Consider the following 15,792-nt stretch of genomic DNA (forward strand, 5'->3'; position numbering starts at 1 on the left):
TTGGATATAACAGAATGAAATATGAATGAAATGCAAGAATTCAGACCTTACAGATTTTAGCCATGGTTGGCCCTGTTGTTCTGGGGATGTCTTCCACGTGTTATAATTCTTCTGCTCAATGCCTGTTCACTTCCAATTTCCACTCTGAGTAACGCAACTCACCTTCAAAGTACCCAGTGACAAGGACAGTTCATGAGGCAGATTGGGCTCAGCGAAGACAATTCTGCTACATAAGCCTAATTCAATGTGCAAAGAACTGGAAACGTTTTGTTCGAAGGAGCTGGGGGTAGATCTACATCCTACAAGATGTTAAACAAAATGCAGAATGTAGAACTTCTTATAATTACTTCTTTGAAGAATTCTGTTCACCTCAAATTTTGGACATAGACAGTAAAACGTGGTGTGATTTAATATTTTCTCATCACTGAATTCCACGCACAAGGAGAGAAGTATAGAGAGAAGAGAGAAGAAATTTTTCACTCACTACACCAGAGGCCTCATTATTCACGTTTCAGTGAATAAAACAATGATCACTACAGAAACCAATGAGGTAATGACCACTGCAGGGAAAAAACAAACAAACAAACAAACAAAAACCCTAGCCTTACATCTGAAGTTTCATGAGGTTTGAGCCAACTCATTTTGCTTCGTGGGTGGAACATACTAAAGGTATATATGGCCAGCTACGATTGTGCAGCTAATGAATGATAATCTTTAAACAATAAACTTAAAAATCATATGTTTTCATGCATACTTTTTTGTTTGTTTGTTTGTTTGTTTTTGTTTTGTTTTAGTTAGTTAGTTTGTTTGTTTCACAATCCTCTGACAAAGCCAGGGTCCAGTCAGAAAAGGCGTGGTATGGTAAGAAAAGAGATTGTACTTGATGTCTCTGCTGAGTGTTTTTTCTTGGGCAAGGTTGAGGTGCATAGATAAGCTCACAGTTACCATGCTTCCTGAACAATGCTACCCTTAGGTCTCCAATACCAATAACTTTTCCTAGCAATACATTCCAGTTGTACATCATGCAACAGATCAGACTTTGGATCTAGCCTGACTGCAAGTTATGGCCAAATTAGGGAGGAAACAAAGTTCTTCCAAAATGGTCTAGTTCAATCAAATGTCACAGGTTTGTTGTAGTCATTCCAGTGTGAAGTTTTACGGTGTGTACGATCCAAGAAGTCATAGATGGTAATGGTCCTTTCTGACCTTAAAAGTCCGTGAATCCCTCCTCTACTCAGTCATTCAGTTCTTACAGGAATGTCTCTTACTGTATGTAGCAGTCAAAAATCGGATGGAATTGAATTCCTTGAAATGTAAATATATATATACTGTATTATACATATAAATATATATATATAATGTATGATTTGTGCTCAAAAATTACACTCCAGATAAAATAAAACAAAGTGTAGACATTGATAATTCTTTTCAAGCAATTGCTTATAAATTTAGTAAGCTGTCTGCCTTTTTATACTTTTCAGTCTGTTCTCATTACAGACATGGCAGAAGGCTTTGTAGTAAATTTGGAATTTGCTGAGTGAGAAAATGAAGATTTATACAAAGCTAAATTGAACAAATGGTGAATAATTGATTTAACTGACCTGACAGCTCACACTGTGCTTGTAAATAATACATAACTTTTTACTATACTGATAATTTAGTATTCTGTGCTCCTAGATGCCTTTCAGTAAGTTACCACAAGGAGCAAATAATCTTTGACCATTCTAAAAAGACAAAAATATGCTTACCAAGCATATTCTGGTACCCTGATTGTAGATTGCAACAGTCCAATATTGTGCTGATAAAGCATCTTCTTAAAGGCTCTACGCCCTTCTGTCTTTTCTCTCTATAATATTGTTGGACAGATAACATCAAGATAACTATCTCTTACTTTTCTGCTAGCCACCAGCTCCTGGAGTTAGACAGTCTTTGTGTAAATTTACTTAGCAGCACTGCAGTGAACAGGATCACAGTGACTTGTAACAGCAAATGCAGTTGCCAGTTCTGCATTTCCTTTTCTTTCAATGTGTACGTTTGAACCCTTCATCAAATGCATAAACACAAGCTATTGGTAAACTGGTTCTTGACACAGACATACAGCCCTAAGTTTATATATGTGTCTGATAGCTTCATTGCCTTGTAACTACTGTAATAACCTATACCATAGGAGCGTGAAAGGCTACCACTAGAATCTGGCAGCCTTCCATCCCCACCTTGCAGCAAAGTAACTGGTTAAAAAAAAGTACAGAGCAGTGGAGAGTTTAGCCTGCTTTGTACTAGAATCTGTTCACTCACAACTGAAATATATCCACTTGGAGAAGGGAAGCAGCCTCTCTTAAACACAACAAGGAGCATAAGGATTTAAGAAATAGCAATACTGCATGACCTGTCGGAGTGACCAGCTGAAAGCTGCGTACTGAGGGCTGCGTACTGTTCATTGAACCCCCCCCAAAAAAGTTCTCCATAAAGCCAGTGGGAAGCACATGCCTTTCCAAAGCTGGTCTAAAGTTCTCACTTCTGGAGAGAAGACTGGTACATATTACAATTTTGCTGACTCCTTTTTAACAGCATTATCTGTGGTAAGTCGCTATTAGTACATTGTGGATGAGAGCTAAAGCACACACGTAGCTAGGAAATGTGAAATCATGATACCCAGTGCAATTTAAACTGAAACTGCTGCACTTCTTTCATTTTAATGCTGTATCATTTTAATGTCTTAAGGTTTGTGTGCAGTGCAGCTGAATTATGATAACTGCAGAAAATTTCTGGGCTTGACTCCAGCTGCTTTCTCTGAAAGCAGAAGACACCTATCCTACCCATCAGACAGCATGTCTGGAAGGCTCTACCTACTGTAAATAACATTCATTCTGCCCTCTGACTTGTAAAATTTATCCAGTCCTAGTGTGTGAAATCCCCAAAGTAGACTACACATTTAGCATATGTCTAGGTAAGTAGGCTGGCACTGGGTGCAGAACAGGAGGGTGACTTCAAAAGCTGGGACCCATGAAGAGGTAGACATTTCCAGGTTGCAGCCCAGTGCTACAGCCTCTCTCCTACTTGTACCCAGGCAAATCAGGATCTGACAGATAAGTTATGGACGTGAAGAAAGGATGCAGCATAATGTCATATAACTGGGTGAACTTCAGTCTGAACAGTTGGTGGAAAGGGTTCATTGCACAAGTCTCACCTTCAGAGCTCAAGACTCAGCCAATCCTTATAGTTTAAGGTCCCTCACTCGATTTGTGTGTATATGTGTGTGTGTGTTTCCAGCTTGTCATCTTTTTCTTTTCCACTCCAGTCTGGATGATGCTTTCCTTTAAACACCCACACATGAAAGCTCCTGAAAGAGAAGAAGAAAATTAGGGACTGCAGAGTTAGTCAATATCTATGTTCAGTGACACCAATTTGATGCTGATAGAAGATGGAGCAGCTGAAATTAGAATGAACAGATTTATGATAAGCAATATCACTTGAATAGCTTTGATGAAATGGGGCTGAAGCCCAGCAGACTGGGCTTACAAAACAATCACTTTTTGTATTTGTTGGGTGAAGAAAAGAAGAAAGGCAGAGAGAAACTTGCAGAAGGGAGAGCTATAGGGGTCTCTACCCCCTGTGGGCACCTGTAGACACCAGCTGCAGAGCTCTGCATACTCTCTGTTGAGCCAGACCTTTCCCTCTGGCAACAGGTTCTCAAGGGAAAGTCCATCAGAAACCAGTATCTCTTGCCTTTTATTTTATCATAGGCTGGGTCAAGCAGATTGGGCAAGACATGACAGGGATAGCTGACTTTGCAATGATGATTTTTTCATGCTGATTTCTCAGCAATGATTAGCAAAATATTCTGGGTTTGTTGCAACAGCCTTTTATTTTATGTACATACCTGACATTCTCCAGTATGTCCCATCGTATAAAGATTCCTGTTCTTCTTACAATAAAATAGCATTCTCTTGTTATCCCATATCCTTCCTTGTGTCTGATTTCCTGTCTGATTTTTAGGCTGTTTGTGAAGGCAGTTCTTAAAATTGTAGGGTCCTTCTGCCACAATAGCATGAGCATCAGTAGCTGCTGGTAGGCTCCAGTGTGAGCTGCATAGGTCTAATCCGGAGTTAGATCTGTGGAGGTAAATATCCAGGCTTGTTTCTCTGGGGTTAGGTTTTGCTTTTATCTGGTAGGTGTTTATGTTTCCTGATGCCCTGTCTGCAGGCAGGAGAGTCTGAACAAAGTCCAGATCCTCTGGACTCTGACCCCAGAGGAATGGCTGCTTCCCCTTTATACAAGGAGTTTGCTGCAGCCCAATACTTGCTTCCTTCCCCAACACCAGGGATGGTGTGCACTATTCTGACAAAACAGATGTTTTGCCTAAAAGCTTTTGAACCTTACAAATGAATCCCAAATGCATCATCTACCTCAACTAACAAAAGGAGCTAAAACATGAAAAGAGAACTGAAGGGGGGAATGCAGCATTTTGGTACTGTTGAGAGAACGAGAAGTGAAAAGGCCCAATGCTATTTTAAGATCACAGAGGGGAGAACATGCAGTGGTTTTCTGGTCAGCTTGGAACAAGAAAACAATGATTTAGGAGACCTAAAAAGTCTTTTTAAAAAGTTGTCCAGTGGAAGCCCAACACATCCACCTCCTTTTATTTTGCGGACAGAGAAACTGAGGCAAAGCTCAGGCAGCAAAGTCCTTGTAGTAAATGAGCACTCCAGCACATGTGCAATGGTGGCAACATTGATCACACTGACAGTTTACTTCCAGAGTCAAAAATTCTATTTTATCCCCATGTTGTAGATGAGGAAATGCTTGACATGCAGACCCAGCCCAAATCCCTGTTCAGTTACTTCTGCCCTTGTTTCTCAGACCCTTTCATCTGTTATTTCAGTCTGTTTGTGATGAAATAATGTACCTGGTCCAGGCTGGGACAGAGCCATGCCTCTGTTTTCCATCTTGCAGGATGTTTGGTGCAAGCTGATGATCTGGATGAGTCTGTCTCCTCCAGGACAAGTATACAACTCCCAAATACAGGAGAAATGAATAAACTTTTGGTTTTGCTGACTCTTCAGTATTGAGTCACATCACTCCCTTGGAGGCTATCGGTCTTCTCTTTCAAGGCTCTGAAAGATATTTCATCCAGTGTCTTTCTCTGGTGTCAGCTGCCTTCAAATTATATACAAATTCATGGGCAGGGACATGTTCCTTTGCCTCTTTGCTTAAAGGGAAAGTCTCCTTGTCCCATTATATCTCTGGGGACACGTCTGCTTTGAGAGCTGATCTTTGTGTTGGGAAGGGCAATGGTGAAGTACTCTCCTTCTCATGGTGGAAGCCCCCCATAATTTGGGGACCATTCTATGTCAATAAATCTAAAATGTTTTCCTTCCTCACAAGGCCTCCTTTGCAAGGCTTTCAAAATATAGGGCCAGCTTACCAAACAGAGAAATCTTATGTTGTAGTGAAACTCACTTTCTCAAGAACAAATATCCACTAAATAAAAGTATCTTTTTAGTAAACCTTTGCCCTGTTTCTCTGATTTTTCTCATACCGTCTGTGTGACAACTTCTGTGAGCAAGCACTATGAACTATGCAGATGAGTACAAGTGTACAGTTTAAGCTCATATTTATATAGTTCTCTGTGTGTATATAGAGCCCCCCATAAAACACAATCACCAACTACAAGTTCATGATCTTGCCAGGAAAGTACCTTCTCCATCTCATGGTTCATAGCCTTCCATAAACTCAGTAACAAGCCTCTCTTTCATATTCTTCCTTGCAGGTCTGGCTTTTTCAGCAGCAATGTTTCTTCCAGTAACACTCAGGTCACGTCAGACCTCTTCCCGAGGGCTCCAGCTAGAGTAGGAACAATTTGAACCCTGCCACTGTGGGATGAGCAGGCTCTGTAAGAGGGATGCTAATAGGAGCGAACACATAAGCCCAGGTTTTATGCACAGTGGGCAAGAAATGGGGTAAAGAAAACCATAAAGAGCAAAGGAATTGGCTGGCAAGCAGCAGTGCTGACTACCATAAAACAGTTTGGGGAAGGTGGAAATTGTGGTCCAGGTAAAAACATTGGCATGGGAGGGAACCTTGTGAGGGCTAAGCATAGGGTGGTGGGATTCATACAACATATCTTAGAAAAACAACTACTATCAATCTGATGTATTTGAGCCTTCTTCTTTAGGTTGAGATGAAGAAACACTGTCAGGACATATTTCTCTTCATTGACTGTATATGGTGTGACCAGCTCTGCTGTATGTATTTCCTCTATAAATATCTAAAGTTAAGGAAGGTGATCCAGACAGATCATCTGACTGGCTTCCAGACATTTCTGCTTAATTACAGGACTCTTCATGATTGGGATTTTTTCTGTCTTGACAGGGTGAGATTACTTCTCAGAACTCCATTTTTCACTTGTGAAGAGACGGTTTATTTATTAATTAGTATTAATTTAATATTTATACAACGTTCTGTATATGTCTGGCAATTTGGCAACATACAAAAGGCAGTCCCTGGTCTTAAGTGTTTACACTGTATTTTCAGATAACACTGTAAAAGATAAAAAAGGCCAAGGAGAAGGAGGAATGTGAACTATGAAAATACAAGGCCATAGGGATGTTGGATGTTCAAGGCATATGTCTTCTTGGTTTTATTCTTCTGTGTAATGCAGGTTTGTGGTTTATAAAAAGGCATTTTAATATGCATACATCACTTAGGAGAATAATTTTGTGTAAGAAATATGTCACTAAAGCGAAATAAATTTAAACTGGTATCAGACTTCCAGAGGTTCTGGCACAATAGAGAAAGTAATTCCTTTAGAGAGAAAAATCTGGATGACCTGAAGAGTAAATATTTTTCATGGATTATGAAATCCTTTTAAAAATTATAATCTTTTCCAGAAAAATACTTTTGAGTTCTCATTTATTTGTACCAGGTTTTCTGAAGCAGTGTTACATTTCCTAGCTTTACTGAAAAAACCTGAAGTGCAATCTTACCTCCCTCCCCACCGCTTTTTTTTTCTCTCTCTGTAAATAGGAGTGGTGATTCCAGGGTTTTACATCTTAATCCAACCTTCAGGCTGTAAAGAAAACATAAAGTTTATGAGACTATCAGTAGCATTCTTGTAATGCTGAGTACAACAATGTGTAAGTGAGTGAATGAGAAAATAAAACTAAGTCAAGTGGGAGTCTGAGTTAATCAGGAGTAAGTAATCAAACAAAACAAGACAAGTAAAGCTAATGGCAGCTGTGGATGAGTTATCAAAAGAAGTAGTTTTGTTGAAAAAAAATGGCAAGAATGGGACAAATTTTTGATGAGCTACAGAATTCCTGGGGCTCATCTGGTAATCATGTCAGAAGGTATTTAGAGTACACAGCCAGAATGGAGCAGTTGAGCCTTCTGCATATTTTAGAATTTAGAATAAATAAGGTATTCAGAGACTCACAGGCTAACATTAAAAATGTAATACAAATTGTGTAGAAAACATTTCCTGAAGGAGAAATCAGGGGTCATTAAAAGGTTACTTTCAACTAATGCTGCTTGATTGGTTGTTAGTGTTCTGCTTCCTCTGAAGTGACAACGCGTTAGGGTGACCGTTGCCCTCTTCCAGCAATTATTGGTGCTCTGGCAATTGCTCTCAGTTTTAATCAATTAGAGTCCTGAATGGTGCTTTTCTTGGTTTCAAACAAAAGAGCCAACTGTTGAACTAGAGATGTCCACTTCTTTTTGGCAGCTTCCTGTTTTCTTTTGGAAACTTTTTGAAGACCATGTTGGGTTCAGGAACAATCATGATAAATCCTTCCTCTATTAGTATGGGACTCGTTATATGATCTGTGTTCCAGCAGAAATCCATATAGTCAATAGAATCAATAGAAACCAGAAAGACAGGAGTCGGCATCCTGGAGCACAGTGAAGGTCTGTCCAGCATCTGGACATATGTCTCCATATGTTTCCATATGTTAACCAAGGTGTTGGACTGCCTGTTTTAGAGAAAGATTTAAGAATGTCGTAGCTGGAAGGTAAAGGATAATATTTTCTCCTCAATCTACTCTTCTACTGCAGTCAGTTGGTTCTATATCTGTAATATTTAGATTTTGGCTTAAACTTTGAAGTAAGAGGTTGAAAAACAAGCATTTATCTGTTAGCAATATTTACAGCTCTGTATACTCCTGTTATGTATAAGAATATAAATTTCAACAAACCCTACTTACTGATGTCCAGCAGGAGTTCCCAGTTTCAGGTGCATATATCATTAACAATGCACGTTATCTCAAAGAAAGAATAATTGTTGGCTCAAAAACTGAACACCCCCATAGAAACATCTATGAGTAGCTTTGGATAGATACGGTGGTGCTGCACCATCACCTATGACAGTTAGTGAGGAGACACCTTATCATGTACGTTGGTTTCAGGATACAGTGAGCTAGGAGACTCCTTATCATGGGACACTGGTTTCAGGATACAGTTTTCACCAGCAGGACCAGCTTGATGTGTTATTATTTTCCTACCATGTTTCTGCCCCATATTTTAGCACATATTCTCAGCTATGATAGCACAGCAGCTTGTGCAGTGATGCTGCAAAGTGGCTCTGAGAACTGGTACAGTTTGTAGAGGACAAGGCTTGGAAAATCTGGGTTACTTCCCTGTTCCAATTCACAGCACAGCAGTGCAAACTATTGTGCTTGGACAACTAGCTGAGACTAGATGGCTAATTCCTCCACTGCTGTTGTTTCATGATATGAATCTCTCATCATTTCCCTACACTATTTAGGGTGGGAGAGAGCCCTTCCTATTTGTGTCCATAGCACTTTGAGGACAACAAGGTTTGGGTCACTGCTTGAAACTCCTTGAAGTCTTGCATTACTAGTGGTTGCTGAAAGATTTACAACAAAGCTTAGTGGAAGGCCATGTGTTATAAAAACAAACCCTGCCAGAAGTCCTATTTTTACTTCCTTTTAATAAGCTAAATACTGCTTTCTGTGTAAATATCTAGGTGACAATATATATATATATTTATACGTGTAAAAAACACTGATTTTATATAGCACTAAACGCATAACATATAACCATAGATTCAACATATAAGAAGTAGGACTCAAAAAATGGCAACTCAAGCTAGAAACATTAAAAAAGTAGGTTATATTGAACATATTCTGCCAAAATTTTTATTTGATTACCAATTTGCAGGGGGTGTTTTGTTAGTCAGAAAAAGATTTTTTTGAGGATTGAGGAAAATTTCAAAAATCTTTGTAAGACTAATTATAATTCAATAACAAGAAATTGTAAATAGTTCAAATTCTCTCCCCCTCTTTCTTTTATTGACAAAAAGATGTTTGAGAAGGAACAGAGTCAGATGAAGTGACCTGAGTATAATCTACACTTGCAAAGAAAAGTGTGGTACAAGTTGAGGGAAGAGGTGAGAAATGCCACAAGAAAGGAGTTTTAAAGAGGACACTTCTCCCAAGGACCAGCCTGTGTTGTGGCTGACTCGAGGTGCCATGGGATTGCTATGCCTGACCCAAGTGACAGTTTTCTTCCAGATCTATGGTAGCTTAAACTACTCTGCTGAGAATTGGCTGCTCATTAAACCACAGCGACTCAAAATCTGTAACTCTGTCTATAGCTGAATTCAAGACCAAAAGCATATTTTCTGGGAGAATTTTAGAAGACAAATGTCCAAACTCTACACTGCTGTGGAGCCCATATAAACTTACAAACTTGGACTTGAAATTTAGTAAAAATGTAGTTGCTACAGCTCACATTTTATGGATGAGCAGCTCACAAGGCAGTGTATATTAGGAATAAAATCAGAGAAGATGGAGTTCATTTTAACTGTTTCCCATAAATCAAAACACTTATTTTTCTGTCTGTATTCCAGCACATCTTTCCCCATCAGATTCTCCCTTGCCACTGGAGGACCTCAATCCCAGGATGCAGTATTTTTTTATTTTTTTTTTTCCTGAGGATTCACTGAAACTGATTTGGCAACATAAAATTTAGTAGTGCCCAACTCACAACTTCATAGCATTTCTGCTGTATTTAGAAAGAAGATAGTTTAAAAAAAATGTTTTTAAACCTCTGAGGTTCAAGAATAACCTTTGATAGAGTCAAGCTCCCTTCTCTTTGTGTGAAAGAACTAGCAGGTAGCTACCAGAACTTTCAGCTTCATGCTCTGAATAGTTGAGATTCAATGAGCTGTGTTTCAGGGAAGGGAAGCCTTTAATTAGCAAATGAGTCATTACTGAGCTTTCTATTGACACCTGGCACCAGCAGGAACACACCTGAGACTGATCTGGACACCGTGTCCCATCAAGATGGACTGTAAAGTGGCAAAGACCTTTTTTGTTGTTTTATACCGCAAAAGGAAGTTTTAGTATCTGTAGTCTCATAACTTGTTCTTCAAAAAAGTCTTCTAGGAAAATCAGGACAAATTAATGTCTAATTGGAAAAAAAAAAACAAAAACTCTCCTCCAAAACGGTTAATTGTTGTTGTATGAGAGGGAACAGGAATTTAAGGTAAAGATATTTGATATACATCAGTATTGCTGTGTGTTTGTACTGAACACCAAGACATTTCTTACACTCTAAGTAAATTGTGGGAACTTTCTCCCAGAGAAAGCTACAGCTGAAATGCAGCGTGGCATTTCTGCAATACTTGTTAGTGCTGCCTTTTAGGAGTAGATATGGACAGCAGGACAGGTTGCACCAAGTGCTTCAAGTCCACACTGTCTGCATTTTGGGGGGTTGCTTCAGACTACCTGGAGCCTGTGGACTGAATCGTAGTGCTTAAGCTGTGGGTAAATTTTCCTTATCCTTTAGTTCAAGAATAGTTTCATACCCCATAGTAGATGCTAGAAGGCATACTCAGAAATGGAAAAGTCACACATTTAAGCATTTTCCACCTATATTATATTATATCCTAATCAAAATATCTGTGTCTAAAGGGTCCCAAAATAAATAAATAAATAAATAAATAAAAGTGATTTTGATAAATAATGTACCATTCAGAAGGATAGAAGAGGGAGGTCATGTAAGTACTGACTCAGAGGTTTCTGTCTCCCCTGCATAGTAGGAATTACTTCCAGGGAATAGAGAAATCATCTAATCTTCAGACCATATCTCAACAGACTTACCTTTCTTCCACAAGTATTCTGGTTATATCGTACATAAAATACATTGAGTCAGACACTGAAGGAATCACTTCAAATTAGTAGTGATTGAAGATTCAGCCCACTGTGCATGTGCACGAAGGTGTTTTTGCATTATAGATGATGAAGCTATGTAACTAGTTTTAATAAAAATAATTTTTAAAGTATTTTTAAAGCTTTGGAAGCAAAGGGACACCTTACATATTGCTAATGTAAGGATCTGTCATATATCTTTGTCAAATGCTATAAAAGACCCAATTCTTTTTTCAGCTTCGATGGCATAAATCTAAAATGGGATTATTCTACATTAACAGTCATCCTCTTGGAAGCTGAATTTGTCCACTTTGATTGTGTGAAGAACATCTGTCATGTGCTCCTTCAAATCTCTTTTATCTCCCACAATAATGTACGCATAAACAATATAATAAGTTTAGTGGGGCTTTTCTGATTTTTACTAACATGCTAAAAGGCAGCTTTTCTATCTTCAGTCATGGACATTACACAGGTAGTAAGCCCTGCATGCCTAGGAAATACAGAAGGGAGATAAATAGCATGACTTGTGAGACTCCTTCACACACACTGAAGGTTCAGATTGACATTTTGTCATTTAATCATGAGCTTCATTAACTCTTCTACCCCCCACTCCCCCTTCCTTTGGCAATCCAGAACATTGCAGGGTGAAGTAGGAGTTATGAGGAAAGCAACCAATAGCAAATCCATGGAAGAGGTGCTGCGTCTGGGTCAATCACCATAGCTGTGCTGACTTGACCATGATGTAAAGTTCATTTTTCAGAGTTAGAGCAGAAAAAGTCTCAGCTGCCATACATCCATACTGTGAAATCCTTATAAAGGATTTCTCTTTACGTTTTTGTCTGCTCCTGAGGGCTTTGGATCAAGATTGCACACCGTGTTCTGGGAAAAAAAATCACAGAAAGACAATGTTAACTCAACTGCATGGGTTGGGAGTCACCTTTGTGAAACCCAGTCACTTGCAAAGCAGTGAGAAGCTGCTGGCGTGACCTGCTAGTGAACTGCAGCGAGGGAATGAGGGGGGAAGGAGCAAATTTTCCAAGGAGAAGAAGCAGGACATGCACTTGCATCTGATCTGAAATAACTGCTCTACAAAGGAGAAGTGAATGTAGCCAGCATAGCCAAGCTGATATTTCGTGACCTTCTGATTGCAGAGTTCAAGATGTCTTTTTTTTTTTTTTTTTTTTTTTTGCTACAGGCTTCTAAGTTGGGGGAGAAGGAGTTAGCAGTGGTGAAGCAGGAGAGAGTAAATTTCCTTTCTAAAAAATATTCCTCTGTTGGTGGAAGCTGTGTATTGTTTCTTGAAATGGACAAAGTTATTTTCTAACTTCCCTGTATCCTGTCACCTGGCCCTTCCTTCCTCCTCATGATACCGCACTAAAATACACAAACATACGAGCTATGCATTATTTGCATCATGGCAGGGTTTATATGTTGATCGAGGGTGGTGATTTATACTTGTCGGATTTTCTACAGACCACATTCCAGATGTGGAATGAATTTTGCTGTCATTTATTATTCACTAGGGGTGGCTGAGGATGGCTTGCTTTATACCCCTGACATTTATGCTCTGGTGTAGCTTCCCTTTTCCTTTCAATGATGTTTTTCCTTTAAAAAGAGTAAAAACAAAAGGAAAACAAAGGGGAAAAAAAACCACCAACATTCTGTAGCAGTACAGACCTAATGAGACAAATAATGTTTGTGAAGAACAACATTTGGAACAGAATTCCCATTCTTCTATAAGTAGTAGTAGTAGTAGTAGTAGCAGTAGTAATAATAATAATAATAATAATAATAATAATAATAATAATAATAATAATAAATCAGCCTGATTAATTTCATTAACAAGCTGTTGTTGATGCTTCCAAGATTTTATTTTAATCACCTTTACAAATGTTGTGGTGTCATCATTGAATCTTTAAAGTTGTCTATTCTAACAACTGAGCTCTAAGTCGATGTGATAATAATGAATCATTAACAAAATAAAAGATAGATGGAAATCTTACAGTTAACCTAAGAGAAAGGTGTGAGATAAGTCTTCTCCAATAGACAAAAAACTATAGTTTATTGGGTATTTTTTACACATACAATATCAAAAGGTTGGTTACATAGCTAAAGCACAAGAAGATTAGACTTGATACACTCTGCAAGCTGAATGAAGCAAGGACAATGTTCCATCTGTCTGTTGCGGGGAACACAAGCACGTAAGGGAGAGCAGTAATGTGATTTATTTTTTTTTTTTTTTTTTAATGGGGGCTCATGGGAAGCAGAAGGGGGCTGCTTCACACTAAATTCCTAGCCCACAGTTTGAAAATGTGTGACAACAGAGAGGTGACACAAAAGGTCCAAAATTTACACGGCAACAAAGGGAGTGACCAGGGAGAAAGTGGGTGGGAGAAGGGGGAACTCCTGGGAGAGGAAATTCTTTCAATAAAATCAATTAGATCTGATAAGATAGAGATGGGATTACAAAGCCAACCTGGGTTACATGGGAGTTGATCCAGCTCCTGGTACTCCTCCGATCTGAAATTTGATTCCCACATTACAGCAACTCTTGAAGTCCTACCTGTTAAGTTCTGTTTGCTCAAACCTGGCATGCCAAAAGCTGAGGGGGGTCTGTGAGTGGGCTGAATACCATGTACAAGTTTCTTAGGAAGGATCTAATGCAAAGTCCTTTAAATAAAGTTTTACCTTTAAACTACAATCAAACTGCATCATTCTGACATGTTACGTGCTTGCTGACAGTCAGTGGATGCTCAGCTTTCTGCTGTTCACATATTGCCAAACCTGTAGTGCCTTTCAGTGGAGAGGTGAGCTGACACTTTCATAATTCCCAGTGATGGGTAAGAGGGTTTCCACAAACATTTCCTGGCTCGTGTGCCACTGAAAGAGCCCAGAAACGGTGATCACAGGAGAGAAGTAGACCTATTTTATGGTATGGCTTCTTTAAGAACGTGCAATCAGATTAGGTGGGCTAAGCCCTGTGGAAGCAGAAAAGAGCTCACTGAAGTTTTTCAGGGATGAACTCAGTGTGAGAGCACAGGATAAGTATAAACAAATAAGTAAGTGAAGAAGTGGCTAGAGCAGATAAGAACGGCTCAGAGAATTATTTATAAGACATAGGAAAGCAGAAAATATACGTGATGGGTTTAACTCTGATGGACCCATTAGCCACAGGCAGTACTGAGTTTAAAGAGTCCAAAATCCCTGTGACAGCTGAGATCAATGGGAATCTGTTCTCTTTGGTATTTATTAGATGACGGTTAGGTTAATGGATTAACTTGTCAGTTGAACTTGATAGTTGGTTCATATAGTAAGTACTGGCCTTTGCAGGAGAATATTAGTCAACTCTTTTGACAATGAACCAGCACATTAAAATAGTGCAGCTCTTTGCCCCGTGTTGCTTTTCAGAAAAATAAACAAAATGTTTAAGTGGGTATAGGAGTCTGATGCATATGTTTGCGATGTGAATGAGGTTATTTCTCAAGGCCAATAACCAAAACTAAAACCAAAACATACCTAGGTAGCTGACACTGTGATTTACCTTCACAGGGATAGACTCAAGGGGGAGGAAAATGCCACATGGGGATTGATTTACTGAGCTGCCAAGGCTGGCACAAAGCCTCCCTACCCTTTCAACAGGTCAAAACTCAGCTTCTCAGACGTGCTTTGGCTCAGCTACTGAAGTTGCTTTTCCAGTGGGTTAGACTCAGGGTCAGCATCAGGAGCTGAACACAGCAGATACCTTACATCTGGGGGCAAAAGTGCTGATGGTGCTGGTGCTCAGTTTGGGTATGTCAGGACACTGGACGGGCAAGCTGGGTTCATGGGGGAGTGGACATACCTGGGGCCTCAGCTGTGGGAAGGAGAAGGAAAAGCAGTGTGGCTGCCTCCCTGCATGTCATTGCCCCAGCAGCATCCTGCAGCACAGCCCTCATCTGTGCTGCCTCTCCCTGCTCACATCCACCCCCTGCTGTTGGGGTATCCACTGCTCACCCCTCTACATGGGGACAGTGCAGCTCCATCCTGTGCTCTCTGCTGGAAAACCTTGAGCAGATCTGGATTGGAAACGGCTGTGCTAAAATTAAGGCAGGACACAAACATTTATCTGACAGCACTTCTACTTCCGTTTACTTAAAACCAAAGGCCAGTGGCACACAGTCAGTGATGAATTATTTCTTTGTTTCTGGACTAACAGCCCATGTCACAAGTGCTGTGAATCCCAGCTCCATTAACAGCTGGGTCAAGATGCCGTGCGTTTTAATCCTGTATGTTTTATGTATTAGCTCTATCACAGTCTACAGTGCTGCAGTCATGTTTATAGCCATCTATATGCCTAGTGTGTTTTCTATATTTTCCCCTCAACGTGTTCTGTGGCAGTTAAGATAATGCTGCCTTTAAAAAAAATAAAAAATAAAATGCACTCTTGAGATGCCAAAATCTCTGAGTCCTGAAAATGAGCAGAGCTGCTAGTAGGGATTGACCAGGCTTTATGCTTTTGATGTGAATATTGCAGCAAGCCAAACGTTCTTAATCTTCCCCAGAGGACATTTCCAGGGCAGGAAGGGCAGCAACTGGCCAGCTGCATTCAGAAACTATCAGGAACAGTCAGTCAAAGAATTTG

At 39.6% G+C, this 15,792-nt stretch overlaps 1 long non-coding RNA gene across 1 annotated transcript; it reads right to left on the reverse strand.

Annotated features, from left to right (window-relative positions):
* Positions 1 to 375: 375 nt before the first annotated feature.
* Positions 376 to 4,824, reverse strand: LOC308191012. Its single transcript, XR_013947651.1, has 2 exons — positions 3,881 to 4,824; positions 376 to 3,340 (listed from the first exon to the last, which is right to left on the reverse strand). It is a non-coding gene; the product is annotated as an uncharacterized lncRNA (long non-coding RNA).
* Positions 4,825 to 15,792: the final 10,968 nt, after the last annotated feature.

Source organism: Anser brachyrhynchus, assembly GCF_964034855.1.
Source record: "Anser brachyrhynchus genome assembly, chromosome: 2".
Taxonomy (NCBI): Eukaryota; Metazoa; Chordata; class Aves; order Anseriformes; family Anatidae; genus Anser; species Anser brachyrhynchus.